This window comes from Bufo bufo, chromosome 1 (genome assembly GCF_905171765.1).
Source record: "Bufo bufo chromosome 1, aBufBuf1.1, whole genome shotgun sequence".
Classification (NCBI taxonomy): Eukaryota; Metazoa; Chordata; class Amphibia; order Anura; family Bufonidae; genus Bufo; species Bufo bufo.
Genome location: NC_053389.1, coordinates 305,161,643 through 305,187,116, shown reverse-complemented (window position 1 = coordinate 305,187,116; position 25,474 = coordinate 305,161,643).

Genomic DNA, 25,474 nt, shown 5'->3' with positions numbered 1-25,474 from the left:
ACCTTAAAAAATATTTAAAAAAATGAAAAAAATATTTCTCTCTGCAACTGTCACAACTCCTAACAATAAATACAGCTGATGGTAGGAGCTGAGCATGGGAGTCCACCTCAACAAGGTGGTCGGCAGAATAAGGAAAGCACGAACAGCAGGTGGCACTATACAGTTACAATTTAGTGAATAACACGGACTATGCAAAATTTTTAGTTGCCAGGAAATACAAAAGTATTCAGAATGGGATCAAGGTGCTGGTTTGAAAAATGTTAAATATTTTCCATTAGACAACCAGATCACATAGGATGTACAGTACATGTATGTGACAACAAAGTAATTTTATGAAATGGAGAAACCATTACTATTTTTGGTCCTGTAGTTACTTACACTCAAGGCCTTACCCATGGTTTAGAACCAAAAATATGGAATTTCATGTTTATGCAGCTGATGTAGGAAGAGATTCGTAGCAAGTCTATGTTTAAATCAGACCATAGCAGGAAATATGTGTGGGGGAGGCTGTACAATAACATATACCACCAATTTTACATCACTGGCAACGTAGGGAATGGATGTGTTTGCTCCCTGGAGGATCTGAGGAACATTATTAGGAAAGTGAGAAGTGTCTTAGGACATGGGGAATAAAAACCTACATACTGAGAAGGACCCTCAAAATTGGAAACATATCAAGGGTTTTCTATTAGGCTCCCAGTTGTAACTCTGCATTTGTAAGAAAATAACCATATCTTCTCTAGGTATCACTAAACGTTAGAATAAAAAATAATAAAAAAAATAATAATTTATGTAGCATTTAGGCCTCATGCACATGACCATTGCGTTTTTTTTGCGGTCTGCAAATTGCAGATCCGCAAAACATGGAAGCCGCCCGTGTGCCTTCCGCAATTTGTGGAACGGAACTGGCGGCCCATTGTAGAAATGCCTATTCTTGTCCGCAAAATGGACAAGAATAGGACATGTTATATTTTTTTAGCGGGGCCACACAACGGAGCCACGGATGCGGACAACACACGGAGTGCTGTCCGCATCTTTTGCGGCCCCATTGAAGTGAATGGGTTTGTACCCGAGCCGCAAAAACTGCGGCTCGGATGCAGACCAGAACAACGGTCGTGTGCATGAGGCTAAAAGCAGTTGTTCCACAAAAAACTATTCTACAGTTTTCAAACCAGCACCTGGATCTGAGGACTTTTGTAGTTGCATGTAATTAAATATTTATTATAGCTACTGAGTTATTCAATGAAGTCTATCTGTACAGCGCCACCTGCTGTTTGTCCTTTTTCAATTTCTCTATCCTGCTCACAGAGATGGCCGCACATGCTCAGTTTCATCCTTCAACTGCCTCCTGAGCTGTGCTAGGGAGAGAGCTATAGCGAAAAAGACACATCCCCTGAGAAAGGACACTCCCATTGAGCTGCCAGCTTGATATAAATCTAGCAGAGCAATTGGAGCAATAAAAGAGGAAATTTCTGGATCCATGTGAGGTACATGTCTGTTCTAGCTTTGTTAGAAAGAGCTTGTCATGTGCTATATGATATCTGATTATTATTTTTTACATTAATCATGGGGTAACCCCTTTAAGGGACTCCTGATGTCCACTGCTGGACTCCTGACGTCTAGGCCTCTGCATGCCCAGATGGCAGATATACTGCGTTTCAATGAAGACGGCATGATGATGTGTTTGGTCACATGCCCCTATATCTACAGCGATTGTATGGACAGTAGTCCCATCTGAGCAGGACAGGTGGCTGGCCAAGAAAAAGGGTGCTTGGCTTCATTTATCTAGAAAATAGCATGAACATGAAATAAAGATACAAGAGGACATTTTTCAAGACCGGCGTTTTACACACTAGTCTTAATCTATCCCATGCTTGCTTTAGATTCACTGCAATTATTGAGAGGTGCTTTCTTTTTAATATTTGTGGCTCATCTTTGCAGGTCCTTGAGAAAAAGCGGTGATGCTAATTTGCCTCAAAAGTGCCCAGCGGGGCATGACTAACAGTTACAGGATCACAAGCCCGCCTTCTCTAATTGCCCAAGCCCACCTCGTACAAGAGCCCAAGCCCATCGTTTCACATGTTCCCAGTACCACCCCTTGCACCTTCATGTCCGCCCCGTCCTCATACAACTGCGCCTGCCTGGTCAGAATGTCCCTCATTGAAATGAAGATGTTACAGGCCTTGGCGCATGCAATGTTACTTCAGTGAGTATGATACCCTCTGTAGGGCAGTCACTGTGCAAGCGCAGGCCACATTCTGTTCTGTGCTTGTGTGAGATTTCACCAAGGGACACGCTTACGAGGTAGGCGGAGTTGTATGAAGATTGTGATGTCACAGAGGAGGGGGAGGACTTGAAGGCGCAACGGGGACATGTGAAGAGGTGGGCTTAGGCTCTTGCAGGAAGCGAGCTTGAGCACTTAGGGGAGGCATGCTTGGACTCCTGGAACTGTTAATCATGCCCCGCTGGGCACTTTGAGGCTAATTAGCATACCAAACTAAGTTAATTTTCTGCCATTCGGAAAGATGGATATTCCTAACAAAGGTATAGTTGTAATGACAGTACACAGAGCTAGAATGTAGTGCCATTTGTTAAATACACCTAAAGTAGGTGGCCGATTGCTTTAAAAGTGGCAAATGGTGATTAAAACCCCCAAAACATCACAAACGTTTGGCCATAGCAGTGTGGCCCCCAGTTTGCCACTTTTCTGGCACAGAGTGGATGATAAATGTCACCCACGGTATATTAGTAAGTGCCATAACATGCACGTTACCAGTCATAATGTATAAACGTTAAATAAAGTGGCCAACCCCTTTAATGTTCAAGACGCTTTAGTACTATGTAACACAATACTTTCCACTAATATATAGGAACACAGAACTGTATTATTGGAGCATTCATCTAGAACCATGCCTTAATTTAAATTGCATCTGAAAATCTAAGCTTGTAGAAGAAACACACATAGAATACTTGTGTCCTTTGTCCACAGGTTCTCCCACTGGGTGGCTCTAAGACCGACACAGATTGACACACGGAATCAATTTGCAAACATAGCACTGCCTTAAAATTTATAAGGAAGGTATCCAGTCAGTTCTTAGCTTAAATCACATATCCCTGGATATTTCCCACGAGCCTGAAATACAGAGCAAATAATGCAGGACGTGCTCACTTCTCCTACTTCAGCGCGGTTAGCGATGACCATCTGATTCTAATTGGCACTGACAGTTCTTTGCAGCACTTACTTGCTTCACTTATTCTACACAAGTCAACTGATGTTTATAGTACAATAGAGAATCCATCCAAAAGGGATTAGAAAAATTAAAGCCATCTACACATTGCTATTCTCTTTAACTGTTATTAGACATTAGAGGAAAATTCTGAGGACATTTTAGGTCAAATTAAAGTGGAAATACAGATAAGAACCAAGGATTTGCAATTGTGCTCTGTCGGCTAGACAAGAAAAGTACAATCAAAGTTAACTGAGAAGTTAGGCCTCTTTCACACTACCGTTTTTTTTTTTCGTTTTGCGGGCCGTTTTTTTTCCGTTCCGTATACGGTCCGTATACGGAACTATTCATTCCAATGGGTCCGCAAAAAAAACGGAATGTACTCCGTATGCATTCCGTTTCCGTGTTTCCGTATCTCCGTTCCGTGCAAAGATAGAACATGTCCTATATTTGGCCGCAAATCACGTTCCGTGGCTCCATTAAAGTCAATGGGTCCGCAAAAAAATGGAATGCTTACGGAAATGCATCCATATGTCTTCCGTATCTGTTGCGTTTTTTGCGGAACCATCTATTGAAAATGTTATGCCCAGCCCAATTTGTTCTATGTAATTACTGTATACTGTATATGGCATACGAAAAAACGGAACCGAAACGGAAACACAACTAAACAAAAAACGGAACAACGGATCAGTGAAAAACGGACTGTAAACACTGAAATAGCCATATGGTAGTGTGAAAGAGGCCTTAGGCAGTGCCTAAGGGCTCAGTTTTATGGTGGACCTAGAGAACCCTCTTCATCCCGACACCCATGACTGAACCCAGTGGTGGACACTCCTGAAGCTTTCAGTGGAGAACATCTTCAAAGCTTCCCCTCCCTATTCCTAAATAGTGCTATAGCCAGGCAGATTTGCCTTTGAGGATCCTGGGAAAGCTGGGTTACAACCATGTGGAGCTGTAATAGACAACAGAATACTAAATCTACCAACATAAATCCCCCTCCTCTATACATACAAATGTAACCCAGACAAACGTTTGTAGCAACAGTCAATGAGATAGTGATAGTCGTAATTACTTAAGCACGTAAGGCAGTGTTTTTGTCCAATAATTTAGGGTGCATTCAGACGACTGCGCCATGTTTTGCTGTCTGCAAATTGCGGATCCGCAAAAAACGGATGCCGCCTGTGTTCGTTCCGCAATTTGCAGAATGCAATGGGCGGCCCATTGTAGAGACATTTTTTGCAGCGCCGCGGAATGGAACAACGAATGCGGTGCTTGTCCACATCTTTTGCAGCCCCATTGAGATGAATCAGTCCGCACCTGTTCCACAAAATTACGGAACAGATGCAGACTCATTCATATGGTCGTCTGAATGAGCCCTAATGTATACACATAATGTATATGTTAAAAGGCTGCTTCAGACAGATGTCATTCACTGAAGATGCTACAACTCCCAGCATGTCCAGATTGTTATCGTGGGGCTTCAATGGACATTACATGGAGAAGATTTAACTGGAGAGAACTACAACTTACAGCATGTCCAGATTTATTTTGGGGCATCAGTGGACATTATAGGCAGAGGAATATAAGAGGACAGAACTACAACTCCCAGCATTTCTAGGATGCTCTAATGGGCTATCAGGAAATTATAGGCGGTAAGTATAAGGCTAGGGCCACCCAGTGAGAATGCAATTAGAGCTACTAAAACACTAGAGTACTAGTGCGCTCTGCTGTTTCCTGGCCGGGAGGTGGTTGGAACTGTGTATCATCTCGCCTTAGTAATGCAAGTTGAGACAACCCCTTTAACAGCATTTTGAAAGCATTAAGAAAATTGCTTTACGGCAGCCCCATGGGCCATAGACAATAGTCGGTAGAGGATCTCATTGACTTCTATGGGAGCGTTTTCTGGGCATGCTCTGTGACCTGTGCAGAGGTCATTGTACAAGGAAAGAATAGATAACATCTGACAATCACCTACTGTGAATGGAGGATCCTGTCTTCTTATCTATACACATAGGTGATATCATTAGAGGCATGATTATAATCACAGTTAAGCAGGTAACTGCTATAAAGTGATCTGTACAGACCAATAAGTTTTTTTTTTTATTATTAGGCTTAGTGGCCAGTGAGAAAACTGCAGGATTTAATGTTTTTTGCTTAAATATAGATATTTACATGGAAAAGTAGGTAATTTTCTGATGACACATTCCCTTTAAGTTGGAAAAAGATATAACTATATAAATTACAAGTTTTACTGAATATTTTCCCACAAAAAGCTATATCAATCTGCTCCTCTTCTCTTGCTCTGTAATATGCTGCCTGCAGCTTGCATTGTATTTTGTGGTGACAGGTCCTATTTATGTCAGTTTTCCTACCCTTCAAAATTTTTAGCAGAAGTGTCATTATCTCAGGCCTCCTCTCTGTCTATCTCATCCTAATTGTCACACCTTCAGTTTGGACAGAGTAAGATACAGTGGATCATTATGATGGACACCACTGTGTATAGGAGCTGAAGGTATAATGATCAGATGGAATCAGAGAAGGAGAACCCTAAGATTTCAGTGAGAGTTTTCAAACATGGAAAATTGTTTTGTATGAATCCACAGATCCAAATGTTATTAATAGGAAAGAGCGAAGTGAGCTTCGGATCCTAGATCTAAAGTCACTTTGCTGATAATGTTGTTTTAATGCTGTACGGAGATCTGTCTACGTACAGCATTCAAATGTATGGGCTCCGGCAAGGCTAAATGAGATATCGCCGAAGTCTTGCAAGTCTTTTAAAAAAAAAAAAAAAAAAATCCCTGGTCAACCCCTTTAAGACCACACTCCATCAGCCATACTCAGGTTAAAGGTTACACAGCTATTTAAAGGCTATGTACACCTTCAAAGGCAATTTATGTTATGATAGCATTCTACTCATTTTGGGCTGAAAATAATTTTTTCCATTAGTCTTTATTAAAAATATTGAGCCTTTCTGTCACAAAGGGTTAACCTTTTGTCTAGCTCTGTGAATCGTACTTTCACTTTGTGCAGGTCATCTAATAAGTAATAACCCTTATCTGTAAATTAGAAAGAGGTCATAAACACTTATTTAAGTCAAAATCTTATAGTGAGATAAGGATTGAGCTTTAAAAATTGTTTATAAGGTCTGAAAGCAGAGATAAGGAGCCCATCAGCTCTCCAACTGATAGAAAATAGATACAATTCAGATCTGGCTAATAGAGCATCTCAGCTCTGTACAGAAAAAAGGGCTCCATATAAAAAATAAATACATTTAAAAAATGATTTTTAGAGTAAAATGCAATAATAATAAAAATTGCCCCCAAAGGTGTACATAGTCTTTAAGCCCTTGCTTTTTTTGAGGACATGTCATAATATTTTAAAAGTATTATTTTCAGGCACACATGTATCATGTATGCAATTTTTTTTTAGGCCTTATCTCACACATCAGTGTTTTGCTCAGTGTTTTTCATCAGTGATTTTGAGCCAAAAAACAGTAGTAGAGCCTACACAGAGATAATGTATAATCTGTACCTGGTTTTTGCTCACAATTAGAGATGAGCGAATCGAATCAGACAAAGTGGAATTTTATCCAAATTCCAGGAAAAGCTTTATTTGCAACAAATGCAAATTTCCTCGCGCTTCGTGGTAACGAATCACAATTTTTCCTACAATGTTGGCTACACGTGTGAGGACATGGGGCAAGGAACTCTGGGAGGATGGGCTGACCCATAATTCAATGCATGCGTGCAATCAGCAGCCAGCCAGCCCTGTGATGTCACAGCCCTATAAATATGGTGGCCATCTTAGAGTCAGACATTTTCCAGTGTTCTAACTGCAGGGAGAGATGTGAGAAGGTGCTAGGGACAGCAATAGGAAAAACTTCATTGTGAAAATAAAAAATGATTTATAAGTGCAGGGAAAGGATAGGGAGGAATCATTTCACAGCATCTTAGTGCAGGGAGAGATGTCAGAAGGTGTTAGGCACAGTGCCAGAAAAGCGATTTACAAGTGCAGGAAAAGGATAGGGAGGAATCATTTCACAGCATTTTAGTGCAGGGAGAGACATCTGAAGTCGCTAGGGACAGTGCTAGAAAAACCTCATTGTGAAAAAAAAAGCAATTTACAAGTGCAGGGAAACATTATTTGGGGATCCAAATAGCCATTATACAGCTCTGGCATTCCAGCAATTTGTTCTTGTTATTGGGGTGCAAGTGCTGTGTTGAAAAGCCTTAAGTGGCTTATATCTGTGGAAAAAGAAAAATATATACACTTTTCACTTCTGCAGTTATTTGTGTTAAAAGAGTTTAGTGGCCTATTTCAGTACAAAAAGGAAAAATATATACGCATTTCACTTCTGCAGTTATATGTGATGAAAGCATTCAGTGTCCTATTTTAGTACAAAAAGGAAAAAAATATATACGCACTCCATTGTTCCATTTATTTGTGGTGAAAGAGTTTAGTGGCCTATTTCAGTACAAAAAGGAAAAATAGATACGCATTTCACTTCTGAAGTTATATGTGATGAAAGCATTTAGTGTCCTATTTTAGTACAAAAAGGAAAAAAATATACGCACTTCACTGTTGTATTTATTTGTAGTGAAAGACTTTAGTGGCCTATTTCAGTACAAAACCAATAAGACACACCTAGGTTTTAGAGGAGGACAATAAGAAAAAAAAAATTGAACCAAAGGTGTGCTTTTGGTGGGTTTTGAACTAATGGTGGTCTGTGGATGACACTGTTATGGGGGATCTGTGGATGACACTGTTATGGGGATCTGTGGATGGCACTGTTATGGGGGATCTGTGGATGACACTGTTATGGGGATCTGTGGATGACACTGTTATAGGGGGATCTGTGGATGACACTGTTATAGGGGGATCTGTGGATGACACTGCTATGGGGGGATCTGTAGATGACATATAGCATCTTATGCTATATATGTGTCATCCACAGATTCCCCCCCCCCCATAACAGTGTCATCCACAGATCCCCCCCCCCCATAACATTTTCCCTGTGTAAAAAGGTAAATTACCCCCAATACAGGGGTCGGGGGCCGGAATCTGGTGTTGTAATGGCAGCGGGGTCCGGTGCAGTCACTGTATTCTATTACACTGGGACCCGCTCACTGTAGTATTAATAGGTAACGTGTAGGCATGGGCGCTGTTTTAAACTATAGTAATCCTCTGCAGCATAGAGAAAAACATGTAGTACGGTACTCACTTGAAAACTCCTGTAGGCAGGCCGGGCGGCAGCGTAACATCATTCACTACGTCACGCGCCTGCTACTCACACTTTATGAATGAAGCAGGTGGAGCAGGTGCATGATGTAGTGAATGACGTTACGCTGCCGCCGCCTGCCAGGCCTATTTCAATACAAAACAAAAAATATATACGCACTACACTGGTGCATTTTTTTCTGGCAAAAGCGTTTAGTGGCCAAATTCAGTAACATAGTACATAAGGCCGAAAAAAGACATTTGTCCATCCAGTTCGGCCTGTCATCCTGCAAGTTGATCCAGAGGAAGGCAAAAAAAAAAAAAAAAGAGGTAGAAGCCAATTTTCCCCACTTTAGGCGAATAAAAAATTATTTCCCGACTCCAATCAGGCAATCAGAATAACTCCCTGGATCAACGACCCCTCTCTAGTAGCTATAGCCTGTAATATTATTACACTCCAGAAATACATCCAGGCCCCTCTTGAATTTCTTTTATTGTACTCACTATCACCACCTCCTACAGAAAGAAAAAAATTAACGCACTTCACTGTTATTTTTGGCGAAAGCATTTAGTGGCCTATCTCAGTACAGAAAGAAAAATATATTCTCAGTTCACGTCGGCGGTGTCATGCCCCGCTCTGACGATGTGCGGAGGTCGGCCAGGATAGCAGCACGAGTTTAGTGTTTATTTTGGAGCCGTGCTGGATCCGCCTCTCATCAGGTGCACTGGGTGGGGTCATTAGTTTAAATAGCACACCATCCCAGTGCTCTGAGCGGATAGGAATCATTGTGGTCTTGGAAGCTAGGAAGGAAGGTTGTCTGTTCCAGCTCTGAAAGATAAGTGTGATTTCTAGTTTGGTTGTTTTGTGTTATCTCTCCCATCCAGGTTCTGTGCTTGCAGGCTGCTCCTATTTCCCCTCTTCACCATCTTAGGGAATTTAGGGTGTTTCAGCCCAGGCACGGGGACACATCATACCTACCATTAAGGTCTGCATGTGGGCTGAGCAGTGCAGGGAAAGATGTCAGGGATTAGCTAGGAGGTGACCCTTCCCCTGTCTCTCGCCCAGAGCCTGGTTGGTGGGTTATCTGTGAGTCTGAGTGCACGCCCGCCGTGACAGGCAGTTATATATGTTGAAAGCATTTAGTGGCCTCTTTCAGTACAAAAAGAAAGATATATTCTCAGTTCACGTTGCTGCTCCTGACATCTCCACACTATGTCACCTTGCCACTCTGTGGTATCCTCCTGATGCTGCTGCTACTACTGCCATCTCCACACTATGTCACCTTGCCACTCTGTGGTGTCCTGATGCTGCTGCTGCTACTGCCATTTCCACACTATGTCACCTTGACACTCTGTGGTATACTCCTGATGCTGCTACTGTCTCCACTTCCTTACTCAGTCATTTTGCCACTCTGTGGCCTCCTCCTGATGCTGCTGCTGCCACCTCGACACTCTGTCATTAGGCCACTCTGTGTTCTCCTCATGCTGCCGCCAACTACAGACTGTGTCATTGTGCTATTCGGTGGCCTCCTCATACTGCTGCCAACTCCAGACTCTGTCAGTGTGCCACTCTGGGGCCTCCACAATCTCAGGTCGTCGTGCTACTCTGTGACCTCCTGATGCTGCCGCTACCTCCAGACTCGGTCATTGTGCCACTTGGTGGCCTCCTCCTGTTGCTGCTGCTGCCGCCACCTCCAGACTCTGTCATTAGGCCACTCTGTGGCCTTCTGATGCTGCCGCCACTTTCAGACTCTGTCATTGTGCCACTCTGTGGCATCCTCATGCTGCTGCCACCTCCATAATCTCTTGTCGTCGTGCTATTCTGGGTTCCTCATGCTGCTGACACCTCCACACTTTGTCTTTGTGCCACGCTGTGGCCTCCTCATGCTGCTGCCACCTCCACAATCTCTCGTTGTCGTGCTACTCTGTGGCCTCCTCATGCTGCTGCCACCTCCACAATCTTACATCTTCGTGCCACTCTGTGGCCTCCTGATGCTGCCGCCACCTCCAGACTCTGTCATTGGGCCACTCTATGGTCTCCTCATGCTGCCTCCACCTCACCACTATGTCATAGGTCCACTCTGTGGACTTCTCATGCTGTTCCCACCCTCCCCACTTCATGACTGGGCCACTATTTTGCCTTTCGGCCTGGCTGACATCATCATTTAAGTGACCTTTCTTCTGATCTGTCAGAAAGAAGGAAAAATGAGACGCACAATGGATCCTGTCTGTGTAGCAGCTGTAAGGCCTGTATGGTCCCATCAGAATTGGCTTATGATTTTGTAGCCAAAAGCAGGAGTGGGTAGAAAACACAGAAGACATGCAAATATTCCATTCACGTGTCATCTCTGTTTTAGATCCACTCCTGTTAGTTTTTTATTAGCAATACTGGTGGATTATTGAGCAAATTCTGACCGAGTGAAGGCGTATGCTCCACAGACAGGATCCGTTTTTTGTGGGTTATTGTTCTGACAGATCAGAAAAAGGGCAAATGAATCAGTGACGTCAACACAAACTTACTGCTGACACCCTCTCCACTCTGTCCGGGGGGCTCTACTTGTATACGCATTTAATAGAACAGGTTCTGTAGAGATCTATGTGGAATCAGCTGGTGGCGGTGTAAAAAAAGTGCGCTTCTTGAGGTATTTGGTCAGTTTTGACCCTGTGACTGCCCTAATAAGTGAAGTGTGCAGTGATTTTAAGGCCTCTTTCAGATGGGCGTTGCGGGAAAAGGTGCGGGTACGTTGCGGGAACATGCACGATTTTTCCGCGCGAGTGCAAAACATTGTAATGCGTTTTGCACTCGCGTGAGAAAAATTGCACATGTTTGGTACCCAAACCCGAACTTCTTCACAGAAGTTCGGGCTTGGGATCAGTGTTCTGTAGATTGTATTATTTTCCCTTATAACATGGTTATAAGGGAAAATAATAACATTCTGAATACAGAATACATAGTAAAATAGCGCTGGAGGGGTTAAAAAAAATAATTAAAAAATTTAACTCACCTTAATCCACTTGATCGCGCAGCCGGCATCTCTTCTGTCTTCTTTCTTTGCTGTGTGCAGGAACAGGACCTGTGGTCCATCACATGATCCATCACCATGGTAAAAGATCATGTGATGGATCATGTGATGACCGGAGTGACGTCACCACAGGTCCTGTTCCTGCACACAGCAAAGAAAGAAGACAGAAGCGATGCCGGCTGCGCGATCAAGTGGATTAAGGCGAGTTAAATTATTTTAATTTTTTAAACCCCTCCAGCGCTATTTTACTATGCATTCTGTATTCAGAATGCTATTATTTTCCCTTATAACCATGTTATAAGGGAAAATAATAAAGATCGGGTCTCCATCCCGATCGTCTCCTAGCAACCGTGCATGAAAATCGCACCTCATCCGCACTTGCTTGCAGATGCTTGCGATTTTTACGCAACCCCATTAATTTCTATGGGGCCTGCGTTACGTGAAAAACGCACAAAATAGAGCATGCTGCGATTTTCACACAACGCACAAGTGATGCGTGAAAATCACCGCTCATGTGAACAGCCCCATAGAAATAAATGGGTCGGTATTCAGTGCGGGTGCAATGCGTTCAACTCACGCATCGCATCCGCACGGAATACTCGCCCGTGTGAAAGGGGCCTAAGAGCGACACCTGTCATCTGCATGTTATACGGGCTCACAGTATTATTTCACTACCAGAGCAGACTCCCTATGCGTGTTACTGCAAGGCACATTGTTCTATACCACTATAAAGGCTCTCTGCAGCCAGGAAATTGCATTTTTTTTAACACAATTCGCCGCAAATATATTCAGATCGAACCAAATTTTTCCCAAACTATTCGGCGAACCGGCAAATCGAATTTTTTTAAAATTTGCTCATCTCTACTCACAATCACTGATAGAAATCACAAACCGAACACTGATGTGTGAACTTGGACTTATAGTGGCAGATTGCATAAACAGAGCAAATAAACAAAGGCAGTAGAGTCACAGTGCACATTAGTGAAGACACCATTCCAGTGATCACTACAGGGGTCAGTTACTGTTTTTTCTTTCATGCATTGACTATGTGGTAATTGTTATTATACACTTTGCATCTAGCACTTTAGCTATGCACATTCCTTAATTTTGGATGCCAAAGCCAGGGGTGAATTCAAAAAAGAGGAGAAGTAGGATCTGTCTGGAATATAGATATGGAATGAGTAAAGATTTGTTCAGGGAAAAACTGATGGTTTTGCACATACGTTTAATCAGTTTTTTAGGCCTCATGCACACGACAGTTGTTTTTCTCAGCCTCCATTCCGTTTTTTTTGCAAATAGGATGGGGACCCATTTATTTCAATGGGTCAGCAAAAAAATGCTGATAGTTCATCAGTTTGTGTTCCGCGTCCGTTGTCCGTGTTTCCCTTCAGCAAAAAAAATAGTGCATGTCCTACTTTTTTCACATTTGCGGACAAGGATAGGCATTTATTACAAGAGATCTGTGGGGAAAAAACGGATCCTCCCAAAAAAACGGATGATGCATCCGTTTTTTGGGGTGGACACACAATTTGTGGATGCAAAAAACAACTGTCGTGTGCATGAGGCCTTAATCAGGAACTGAAGAATAACACCCAACATCCCTTAGCAACCATCAGTGAAAAATCACATTACATCCAAATGCCTTCCGTTTTTCATGCCAGCCCCATTTATTTCTATGGGGTCTGGGCTACGTGAAAAACACAAAATATAGAATGTGCTGCGATTTTTCCTGAATGCAGAAATGGTTAGTGAGAAACAATACTCATGTGCACATACCCACTGAAATGAATGGGTCAGAATTCAGTCCAGAGGGACGCATCGCATCTGGATGGAAAAAAAAAGCTTGTGTCAAAGAGGCCTTATACTTTTTCTCCTTTTGGCTTCCAAAACTGCATCATGAAACCTGAACATGTGGTCATACCCTAAGGCCCCTTTCGCACGGGCGAGAATTCCGTGCGGGTGCAATGCGTGAGGTGAACGCATTGCACCCGCACTGAATCCGGATCCATTCACTTCAATGGGGCTGTTCAGATGAGCTGTGATTTTTACGCATCACTTGTGCGTTGTGTGAAAATCGCAGCATGTTCTATATTCTGCGTTTTTCAAGCAACGCAGGCCCCATAGAAATGAATGGGTCTGCGTGAAAATCGCAAGCAAGTGTGGATGCGGTGCAATTTTCATGCAGGGTAGCTAGGCGATTATAGGAATGAAAGCAACCCCGGACCCCATTAAAGTGTATTCACTGTATTATTTTCCCTTATAATATGGTTATAAGAGAAAATAATAGCATTCTTAATACAGAATGCTTACTAAAATGTGGATTGAGGGGTTAAAAAATAAAAAAAATTAACTCACCTTATCCAATTGATCGCGCAGCCGGCATCATCTTCTTGCTTCTTCTTTCAGGACCTGCAAAAGGATGACGTAATCGTAAACTTATAGCCATATTATAAGGGAAAATAATAAAATAAATAGAACATTTAACCCAAACCCGAACTTCAGTGAAGTAGTCCGGGTTGGGGTCTGGGTACCACATTCAGTTTTTTCTCACGGGCATGCCTTCTCGCAATGCACACACGACGCATCAGGAGCAAATCCGGGACGTCCGTGTGAAAGAGGCCTAAGGCTTCTTTTGCATGAGCGACATGGAATGTGTTAGGCCACGAGCGTATTCAGTGCGAGAAATATTCTCTGTCTATCAGAGGTATTTTCTGTCCTGAATGCTGCTTCTATGACATGTACCCAGGACATTATAATGATTTATAATGCTGTGTGTTCCTGCCCGTTCTTACCACTAATGAATCATACTGACATAATGCTGGCAGTACAATTCAGTAGATCTGAGATCTGGCAGGAACACATAACATTATAAATCATTATAATGCTGTGGGTCCTTGTCATAGGAGCAGCATTCAGGACATACACAAAGCATACTTATCGCACTGAATATGCTCCTGTAAAATTGGCCTTAGGGTCTGTTCAGTGAAAAACTGATGGTGTTTACATGCTAGTTGAATCAATTTTGTCTGCGATTGTGGTCAGTGTTCCAGTCTTTTCCATCAGGATTAGGCCTCTTTCACACTACCGTTTTTTTTTTTTTCGTTTTTCGGGCCGTTTTTTGCGTTCCGTATACAGTCTGTATACGGAACCAATCATTTCAATGGTTCCGCAAAAAAAAAGGAATGTACTCCGTATGCATTCCGTGGCCGTATTTCCGCTTTTCCGTTCCGTTGAAAGATAGAACATGTCCTATTATTGCCCGCAAATCACATTCCGTGGCTCCATTCAAGTCAATGGGTCCGCAAAAAAAACAGAACACATACGGAAATGCATCCGTATGTCTTCCGTATCCGTTCCATTTTTTGCGGAACCATCTATTGAAAATGTTATGCCCAGCCCAATTTTCTCTATGTAATTACTGTATACTGTATATGACATACGGAAAAACGGAACGGAAAAACGGAACCGAAACGGAAACACAACGAAAACAAAAAAACGGAACAACGGATCCGTGAAAAACGGAACACAAAACACTGAAATCGACATACTGTAGTGTGAAAGAGGCCTTACATCCGCTTCACATCCGATTTTCACATTTCATATACGCATTGAGATGAAATAGAATTCAGTCCGGATACTGTCCCTTTACAAAACAGAAGCATCTAGAAGGATAACTCACTCATGTGAAATTTCACACAAGCGAGTTTTCCGTCCGGATGCAATCTGTTTTGCGAATGAAAAATCACAACATGTTCTATACTGTCCGTTTTTCATGCAGCCCTTACCTCGTAGAAACGAATGAGGTTTCATGAAAATGGAAGGTATCCGGATGCCATGCTTTTTTCACTGATAGTTGCTGAGAGAAGCTGAACAGACCCTGACTCATTCTGTATTGGTTGTGTGGCCTTACTGTTTTTTCCAACCGGTGGCATCATTTCCATGAACACAGGACTCATTTTAAGGCAATTTTATTTTAGTTTCATGAATTAATAACAGATTTATATTTTTCATGTAATATTGGTTCCTTTTCACTCCCTTTTTGTGTAAAATAGTTTCTAGGATTTGAGTGGAGAGTAATTACCATGTTGATGGTCAGGTATCCGTTGTGATGCTATGTGTATACACCGCTGTGGTAGGTTTTAAAATGAACAAATAAATGCTTTCAGTTTTGGAAGCCAAAATCAGGAGTGGATCAAAAAAAGGAGATAAAGTGTAACAGACAGATTGGACTTCTCTTTTTTTAATTCAATCCAGGTTTAGGCTTCCAAAAGCGCATGAAGAAACCTGACCATGTGGCCGTACCCTCATATTTTTTTCTTTTACTTTCATTAAATAATATGGATTTATTAAAATAAAATCTTGTTTTTGTCATTTACTCTAGCTTCTATTCCTCCTTGGATTTTCCTTTTAATTTACTTCATTTGCAGTTTTCTCTTATCCCCCATGCTTGAATCCTACTTCCTGGTTTGTCATGTGACTGCTGTCCCATCATGCCTTAGTGCAGTGAGATGTGTCCTGACATCAGAAGGACATGTGACACTAACCACTCCCCTTTTTCTTACCAATGACACTTGTGCGTCCTACATTACAAGGCGCCAATTCAGGATGTAACCTACAGCAACTGAATATCAGAACAGATTTAACACAGGGTGCAATGGTAGGCTAATAACTTTAGAATAAGGCAGTTCTGATAAATGATGGTATTTGAGGAAAGTGATATAACAGCAAAATCTCTTGGGCTGGATACATTTACATTAGTGGCACACCCCCCTTTAAAATGCATATATATATGTTATATATGTTTTGTTAGCGCCTGGCTGCCCGCTCCCCATATGGTGCGTGGTCTTGGAGAACGTTTGCATATCATATAATATCATTATCAGGATCAGCCCCAATATATAGAAACTCTAGTAGAAACTCTACTATTTTTTAATCTCAGATGCATGCCCCCACTTAATATTTCATGAGTGTCCTCCAGAACAGTTGAAGACTAATGGCCTCACTCAGGTATCTTTCCTTCTGTATCCACACTGAGCAGACATATTCATTTTCTAGCCAAACCTGACATACAGATCTTATCAGTCATGAAATTTTGATTAGGTATGACAAGCAGCCGAGAAAGGATAACGATGAAGCATCAGACACCTGCCTTATGGTGTCACCGGGCCTCAAGGGACACGTATAAATTTTCCCTTAACAGTTACTAGGCTAATTCTCATTTCCAATGCATGATTTAATGCCATTTCTTCACCCTGAAATGTATATGTTTGCTGCAGTGCAAGCAGAGAAGTCTTCAGCCAGAGAAAACACCTGCTCTGTCACTTACGCTTTAGAGTTTGCTTTCCCCGTGAATGCACTTTTACAGCCCTGTGTTTAGTGCTGCAGAATCGTGACATTTTACATTTTTCAGTAGGGTGACATACTAAAGAGGTGATAATTCTCTCAGATGTAGAGAGACCAGATGTTTGGACAGCCATTGAGGGACCACCACATGAATGTTACTCCGAAAATACAACAGCCCAGTACAGTAATAGGAGGTGAAAATTGTTTCTGGTAGAAAAACATAAGCCCCTACATGAGCAAACTCTGCAGTAGGTAAAGGAACTCATTGCTTTCTACTGTCTTAAAGGGTTTGACCAAGATTTTTTTAAGGGAAACTGCCAGAGCCTGATAAAACAATAAAAGGACTTAAACACATCTTCCCAGCCCCTTAGATTCATGGTTGGTGCTCTCAGAGCCACACCCATATTGTTTTGTCTGCAGCGGTGAGGTCCCATATACCACTGCAGCCAATCACTAGCCATAGAGGTCTATGGCACAAGACCAATGAGGCCAGTACGGGACATCATTGCTGCAGCCAAAACAATTGGTCACTGGCTGCAGCTCGAGGAAGACAATGCAGCTATGGTGCTGGATAGGAGTAAGCTGGGAAGGAAAATGAGTTTAAGGGTTCTCCAGGAATTATTTAAATACCCGCCAGCAACCTATCCCACACAGAGAGCAGAACTGGTTGTCTCTACTTTGAGAGCTGCCTAGGGGGTAAGAGGGTATCATCCCACTATATACTACACTCTGGCACTTCCATATACTACATATTGGTGAGTTTTGCTGTTAGGCTACTCAGCCATGATGGCATATCATAGGCAGGATCACATCATAACCATCTATTATAGAAGAGTGTAGTGTGTAGTGAGTCCCTGACCCCTCAACCCCCTAGGCAGCTCTGCAAAGTGAGGTAACTAGTCCTCCTCAGAATGTAGGACAGGTAGCTGGTGGACATTTTGTTTTTCAGGTTTTATTTTTTTCAGACTCCTGAAAACTTCCGCTAATAACAAAAATCTTACCTTTGAGATGGTTTTTCATGGACCGAGGATTGGAACAATTATTGGGGATGAGCATTCATACACCTATATAAATGTCCCACCAATAATAATAGGACGAATAAACAAATGCACGTTCATCGAGTGATCACGTCTTTTATGGCTACATAGAAACATCATTCAGCAGCATATTGCTTTGTGTAAACTTAGATGTCAAACAAGGAAATTGTGTGACCGCTCAGCCCCATACAGCATGTAAAGCAATAATCGGGAGGAGACATTCAAGGGAATATTGGTTCCAGATCATTGGCCACTCTTTTGGCCCATGAAAAAGAGGCAGTGAAAGTAAGTGAGTATGCTGAAGAATGTAAGGGCATCTGCATATACTGCTTAAGAGCTCATGAATGTGTATCGGTCGTCCCCGTACTGCGTCCCGCAAACAGCGTGTTCGCAATATATGGGCATTGGCCGTGTGAGCACTGTTTCACTGAAATTGCCCCATTCACTTTAATGGCTCCGCAATCTGGAAGATACAGTGAACATGCTCTATTTTTTTGAGGTGCGGACGGATCACGGACCCATTCAAGTTGAATGTGTCTGCATCTGTCAGTGCCAGCCAGAAGGGAGGTGCATGTGCATCTGCGGTCCCCAATGCATGGCACTGGTGGCACACATTCGTATGCATGAGCCCTTATACTTAAAGGGATTCTGTCACCAAGTTTTGGACTATAGAGCTGCGGACATGCATGACTAGATCGCCGCTAGCATGTCCGCAATATACCGGTACTATAGGGCTGTGTCTGTATAGTGTTCCTTCCCTGTGCTGGCATCAGCCTCAGGGAAAGAACGGCGCATGCGCGAGCTCGCGCATCGCGAGATTACGGCAATCTATCGTTGATGAAAGGAGGAGATTCGGAGGACATAGGCGGTGCTTGGCTCCTTCACAGGCGGGCATGGCTGGGCTCCAGGAAGGTTCGTTCAGCCCCTTGGACACATACAAGACTAATTTACATATCTCTAAAATCCTTTTTTAAAGAAAATAAAAGCACACAGCCCTATAGGACCGGTATATTGTGGACATGCTAGCGGCGATCTAGCCGTGCATGTCCGCAGCTCTATAGCCCAAAACTTGGTGACAGAATCCCTTTAAGTTTTTTCCATGTGAATTCCTGGGTGGAAACACCGCAGTGTAGTACACTACCAACAAATTGTATGAGATTACACAAATCTCATGTACACTTTGCGGATGCTTTCCATGCAGAAATTGACCTGCTGTGCCATCCATGGTTGGTGTGTGTTTCATAGACCATTACTAGTAGTGTTGAGTAAATCAAAGTTCACGAAGTGGACTTTGATCCGAATTTCAGGAAAAATTTGATTCGCCGCAAAGCCGAATTACCTCATGCTTCGTGGTAACAAATCGATTTTTCCTGAAATGGCGGTAAAAAAAAAAAATCATACTTTTCTCATTCATTTGAGTACGAAGAGGCCGGCACGGCCATCTTGCTTGAAGATCCTACGAGAAATGTAGTGTGTGGTGACGTATGACGTGGACAGCACGCACCACACGAGATTTCACACTGGATCTTTAAGCAAGATGGCCGGGGTATCCTCTTCGCGATCAAATGGATGAGGTAAGTAAAATTAACATTTTCTTTTTAATTAGCAACTACTAAAATGCTTAAATATGGATCTCAGATGTGGCAATCAGCAATGAACATGGCATCTGAGGGGTTCAATGATGGGGGCGGCTCAATCACCATTCCCTGTCATTGTACCAGCTATTTACAAAGAAATGTGCTTCGTGATTAAGCAATTTTTTTTCCAAAATTTTGGGAAACAGCCAAATCGAATTTGGCTCATCTATAATTACTAGGAGACATTTGGAAAATCTTCTTATCAGCCTAGTAGTGCTCGTGAGAAGCAGATGACACAGAGGGCGAAAAAACAAACTCATGGACCAAAATAGACCCTTCACAGACGCTGTAATAGACACAGGTATATGAACAAGGTCTAATTGATATGCTGTTTTATCCAGGATACAGCAGAAAGCGAAAACATGGTGCCTCATGATGTAGATTGCCAGAACGTTTGTAAAGGAAATAGTTCAGAGAAGATAATATGATCACTTTTAAATTAATATTGAGCAGGCGTCATGCTGGTAACTGAATGACTCAGTAGTTGCAGGCACAGTTCCCTTCACATTAGCTCATTCACATCAGGAGTCCTCCACGGATAGCACACGTCAGTGAATTGGTATCCATTGATTTTTATGTGTTTATTCACACATCCTTGTTCTTCCACTAACCATGGGTCAATGGAAAAACAACAGGGACATGCACAACTTTGGTCCATTAATGCCCACTGAAGTCCATTGATCTGTGAAAACCAAGGACAAAACACACAGTGGCATCCATGTTCTGCCAATGGTTTTGACTGGCGATTGGTAAGAGATGCTCTGGAAATAAAATTTCAGCCTAGCAGTGCTCGCGAAATGCAGATAACACACAGAGGGTACAAAACGGACATCCAGAACAAACATTCACCTTCACGGATATTCTGACAGATGAGACATTGACCAACTGGTCACAGACATTGTCATACATATTTCATTAATCAGGTTTCTATTGAAGACCAGCCATTTCACCGGACAAAATAGTGTAGCATGCTGCACCATTTTACCCAGAATTTTTTTATGCAATCGGCAATGGAGGCCTCTAACAGAGTTTCCTATGCAGATGTAAATGAAGTCAAATCTGCAACTCATTAAAAACTCCTGCTCATTCTGGCCTTAGACGTTCTTACATGATTAGCAGCCTTTCTCATGTGAGAATATGGCAAGAAGATAGTTGTCAATCAATGAGTTATTTTGTCTGGCATTTTTGAAGGAAGCTCCAATATAGTTTTTGTGAAAAAAAATGGATTTCAAATAGGATGTGCAACCAGTTTTCTACCCTGTAGCTGTCACGGTGGGGAGTGGGGGATAACTCCCCACCGTATAGCATAGGAAAATGGGGAATCAGCTAGGCCTGAACACCAGGAAAAGGGAGCAGGTCACCTCCTAGAGCCGCCCATATCTTGGCCCTGACTCCTAACCGTATGAGCAGACCCAGATGGTAGGTAGGCTCATACACAGGAACCTGGGACCCTGAGTATCCCTGAAATAAGGTTAGGAGCAGGAGACAACAGGGAGTCTCCACCCGCCTAGCTGCAAGGAAAAGGACAGCCAGTGAACAGCCACAGAAATGGCAGGTAAGAGCCCAGAAACAGCACGCACTTACCTGCCGCGGCCACAACGACAACTGGACCCCCATGCAGACAGGAAGCATGGCAGGCCCAGGCAGAGCTGCTCACTGACTTGTGATTCCCCCTCCGGGGAACCCTGACACCCCCTTCCGGAGGTTATGCGACTCACAGGGGAAATGTCTAGGAAACATGCTGGAAAAAAGACACCACATGCCAGACATGTAACGACAACTAGACATGCAACAAACCCTGCACATAACCCACACCAAACATCGATACAAGGGAAGGTAAAGACATAAGGAACATAGGGGAGACATCAAGGTGACATTGATGTCTAGCTAGGAGTAGTGTCGATCACGAATATTCAAATTTTTATCGCGAATATAGGTACTTCGAAAATTCGCGAATATTTCGAATATAGTGATATATATTCGTAATTTCGAATATTCGATTTTTTTTTAAATCAGTACACATGATCCCTCCCTGCTTCTAGCTTGTGGGCCAATAAGAAGGCTGCTGTATATTTGACTTTAGGAGTAGTGTTGTTTGCAAATTTTCGTAATGCAAATTTTCGTAATGCAAATTTTTTATTGCAAATTTTTCAACTTACAACTATTAGACAAAGAAGATTATAGCACTATAGTAGCTAAATTGCTCTATATTCGTTTTTTTTCGAATATTCGTAATATTCTAAAACAAGAGTATATAGCAATTTAGCAAATATTCGAAAAAAACATATATAGAGCAATTTATCTAATATAGTGCTATAATCTTTTTTTTTAATAGTTGTAATTTTTTTCCAATCTGAACTTCAGATGAGAAAAAAATTACAGCTATTAGACAAAGAAGATCATAGCATTATATTAGCTAAATTGCTCTATATTCGGGTTTTTCGAATATTCGCTATATTGCTATATATTCTTGTTTTAGATTATTGCAAATATTCGAAAAAACGAGGTTATAGCAATATAGCGAATATTCGAAAAAACAAAAACAAATATAGAGCAATTTAGCTAATATAGTGCTATAATCTTCTTTGTCTAATAGTTGTAAGTTAAAAATTTCACAATAAAATTCGCATTACGAAAATTCTCATATTACACGATCATTACCTTGCCGATTTTTCGAGTAAAAAAAAATCGTAGAATATAACGATTATTCGAATTTGCGAATATTCTACGAATATTCTACAAAATATTCGCGAAATATCGCGAATTCGAATATGACCCCTGCCGCTCATCACTAGCTAGGAGGCCCTCCCATTGGACAGATAGTAAGGTCCAGGATGGCAGCATAACTCCAGCTCCACAAGAAGCTGAAGTCCCACTAACCTCAGGCACCAAGCCCAAGTACTATAAGAGCCCACACCCAGCTCCACCTTGCTCACACTTTAACCCCATACCCACCAGAATGGGAAGGGACAACAACCGTAAAGGGGAAGTGTGTAAACATGCTAAAAACTACACGTTGCCACCGGCAACAAGCATGCACGGCTAAAGTGTCATGGTCCACTACCACCAGACCATGACACAGCTGTGACAGTAGCATTCTGTTACCAGAGACTTGCATTGTACAAAAAAATGGATCCATCAGGATCCTGTTGTTCAGCAGTACAGTAAAATGAGACTTCCATTTGTCTGTCCTGTTACAAAAAAAGGATCCTGATGACAACCTATCAAAGGGAGACATGTTGGGCACTTTTAATTCAATAAGAAACTATGGATTCAGAGAAACATAATGAAAAATCATGCTGCTGCTTCTGAAATGTGATGAGACCATAGCCTACTAATAGCGGATGCTTGTAGAAAAATGGCCAAAATATAAGGTTGGATTAATTATTTTGATCATGACCACAAACACGAACAACTACAATTCTTATCCTGTTGACACTAGCGTCATGGCTTCCATTATAAAGATACCAAGACACCTATGCCACATCTGGTTTAAATAGCACACCAGTGAATCCCATCGAATCCTATTGACCTGAAAGGGATCCATCAGGGTTCTATATAGTTTAGTAGACGTGCCATCAAAAATGTTATAAAGGCTGAAAACACTAAGTAGAACAAGCTCTAACATTGATCTGGCGTTGTTAGGCTCCATTTGCATCACAGCCTTAGGCCTCATGCACACGACCATTCCGTTTTTTGCGGTCCGCAAACCGCGGATCCACAAAAATAGGAGGCCGCCCGTGTACCTTCCGCAATTTGTAGAAATGCCTAGTCTTGTCCACAAAACGGACAAGAATAGGACATGTTCTATTTTTTTGTGGGGCTACAAAACGGAGCAACGGATGCAGACAGCACAAAAACGGCGGCTCGGATGAGGACCAAAACAACGGTCGTGTGCATGAGGCCTTAAAGGATAACTGTCACACTTAGACCCTAATTTCAATTTTCATATATGTAGTTAGTAATAACATAATATTCCAGAATCAGTTACTATTAGACTGACTTACCCCATATTTAATAAGATTCAGCCCTTAGCAACCAGTCTGCATAAAACTGCAATTTCACTATTCAGTTAAGATGGCCGCCACTGCCCTCACCCTGAGGCTAATCCTGCCTGCCCTCACTAGCCAGTAACAATAGCCCCCCAAAAGTGTCAGTAACCAGATCCCTCCCCCTAAAGGGTTAATCTCCTGCAGCACAAAGGGGTCCTCTTACCACATGTTGCTTTCATTTATACACTGAGCAGATGGCAGATCTCCCTTCCCTTGTCTGCGCTGCTTCCACTCTTATTCTCCGGCTCTGCTGAGTGAGGGAGCGTCTGCCAAGCGCAGGGACAGGGAGAAGAGCACACAGCCCAGGCACTGTTATCAGCTGCTGGGGAGGACCTGGCTTTAATCATTTACTTACAGTCTGTCAGTAATGTGAGCCTGCACGGACCATGCCTAGCAACCCTATTTTAAGCACAGGTAAAAGTAGGCAGAACAGGGAACAAAAATGTGGAATTAAGGGGTAATTGAATACACAGTGAAAAGTTGAAATAGGGCCACCAAGGAGATATTAATCACCGCAATCCAATACTCCAAAAATATATATACGACAGTTATACTTTAAAGGAGGTTTCCAAGATTAGAAGAAAAGTCCACCCAGAATAAATCGCACTCTTGTCTGGTATAGCAGCTCAGCCTCTTGCACTTCTAGATTACCAGACACAGGCCATGGACGAGAGTGGTGCCATTTCTGGGGGGAAAAAACAGACCCCTGTTTTCTACAGCAGCTTTTCTGAATAAAAAAAAATTGCTTCAGGCCTTGATATGAGCCCTCATTTTGATGTTATCTTGTAGTTACAAGATAACATCAAAATGAGGGCTCATGCCCATTTTGAGGTCCGTAAATTGCGGATCCTTAAAACACGGATACCGGCCGTGTGCATTCTGAATTTTGCGGAATCGAATGCCTGGCTCCTAATAGAACAGTTTTATTGTTGTCCCTGAAACAGACAAGAATAGGACGTGTTCTATATTTTTGTGGAGCCGCGGAACGGACATATGGATGTATATTTTGTGGCCCCATTGAAGTGAATGTGGAAAATGCCCAAAATGCGGATCAGATGAGAACCAAAAATACATTTGTATGCACGAGCCCTGAGTCAGATTGCATGCAAAATCAGACAGTGTAAGCTATGGAGCATATAGGCCATTATTTACCTTTTCTAACACAGTCCTAGAGGGAAATAAAGAAGGTCCGTGATGTTGTAGGTCTTAATTCGACTTCAGACAAATAATATCACAACCTTGACACTAGAAGTCACGGTAAAGCCTGATACATTACAATCTCACTACTGAAGAGCAAAGGCCATGTTATCTAGCAGACTACATCAATGTTTATTTGTGCGAGGGCAAGGGACAAGGGCATAAGGCAGACTCCGAGCACACTGGCTTCAAGGGATATCATTTTTACTATACTGAGTTCAACTACTTTGGAAAGAGGTGTTTTGTACTTATTATCGCCAGTAACTTTTCATCTAAATATATTTGTTCTTTGTGCTTTTCTATACATTCTCTTAAAATATTTTTTTGTGTAAAATTATAATTATTTCAATAATGACAAGCATTGCAATTTTTAGATCTCTGCTACATATTGCACAGCACAGTCTGACATTATCCGATCCACATTTTTTAGGGAACGGACACTGACCCATTCATTTCTACAGGGCCGCAAAAGATGCGGACAGCACACTGTATGCGGTCCTCATCTGTATGTCCGCAAAAAGATAGAACATGTCCTATTCTTGTCCGTTTTGCAGACAAAGATAGGACATTTCTAGAGGCGTGGGATCTGCGATGTGCAGAACGTGAAAACGGATACGGTCTTGTGCATGAGGCCTAAATTGTTTGGAGACCACATGTACTGCAGCCTTTTCATTCTTGACATTGAAGGGGTTTTCTGAGATTCTGATATTGATGGTCTATCTTCGCAATAGGTAATCAATA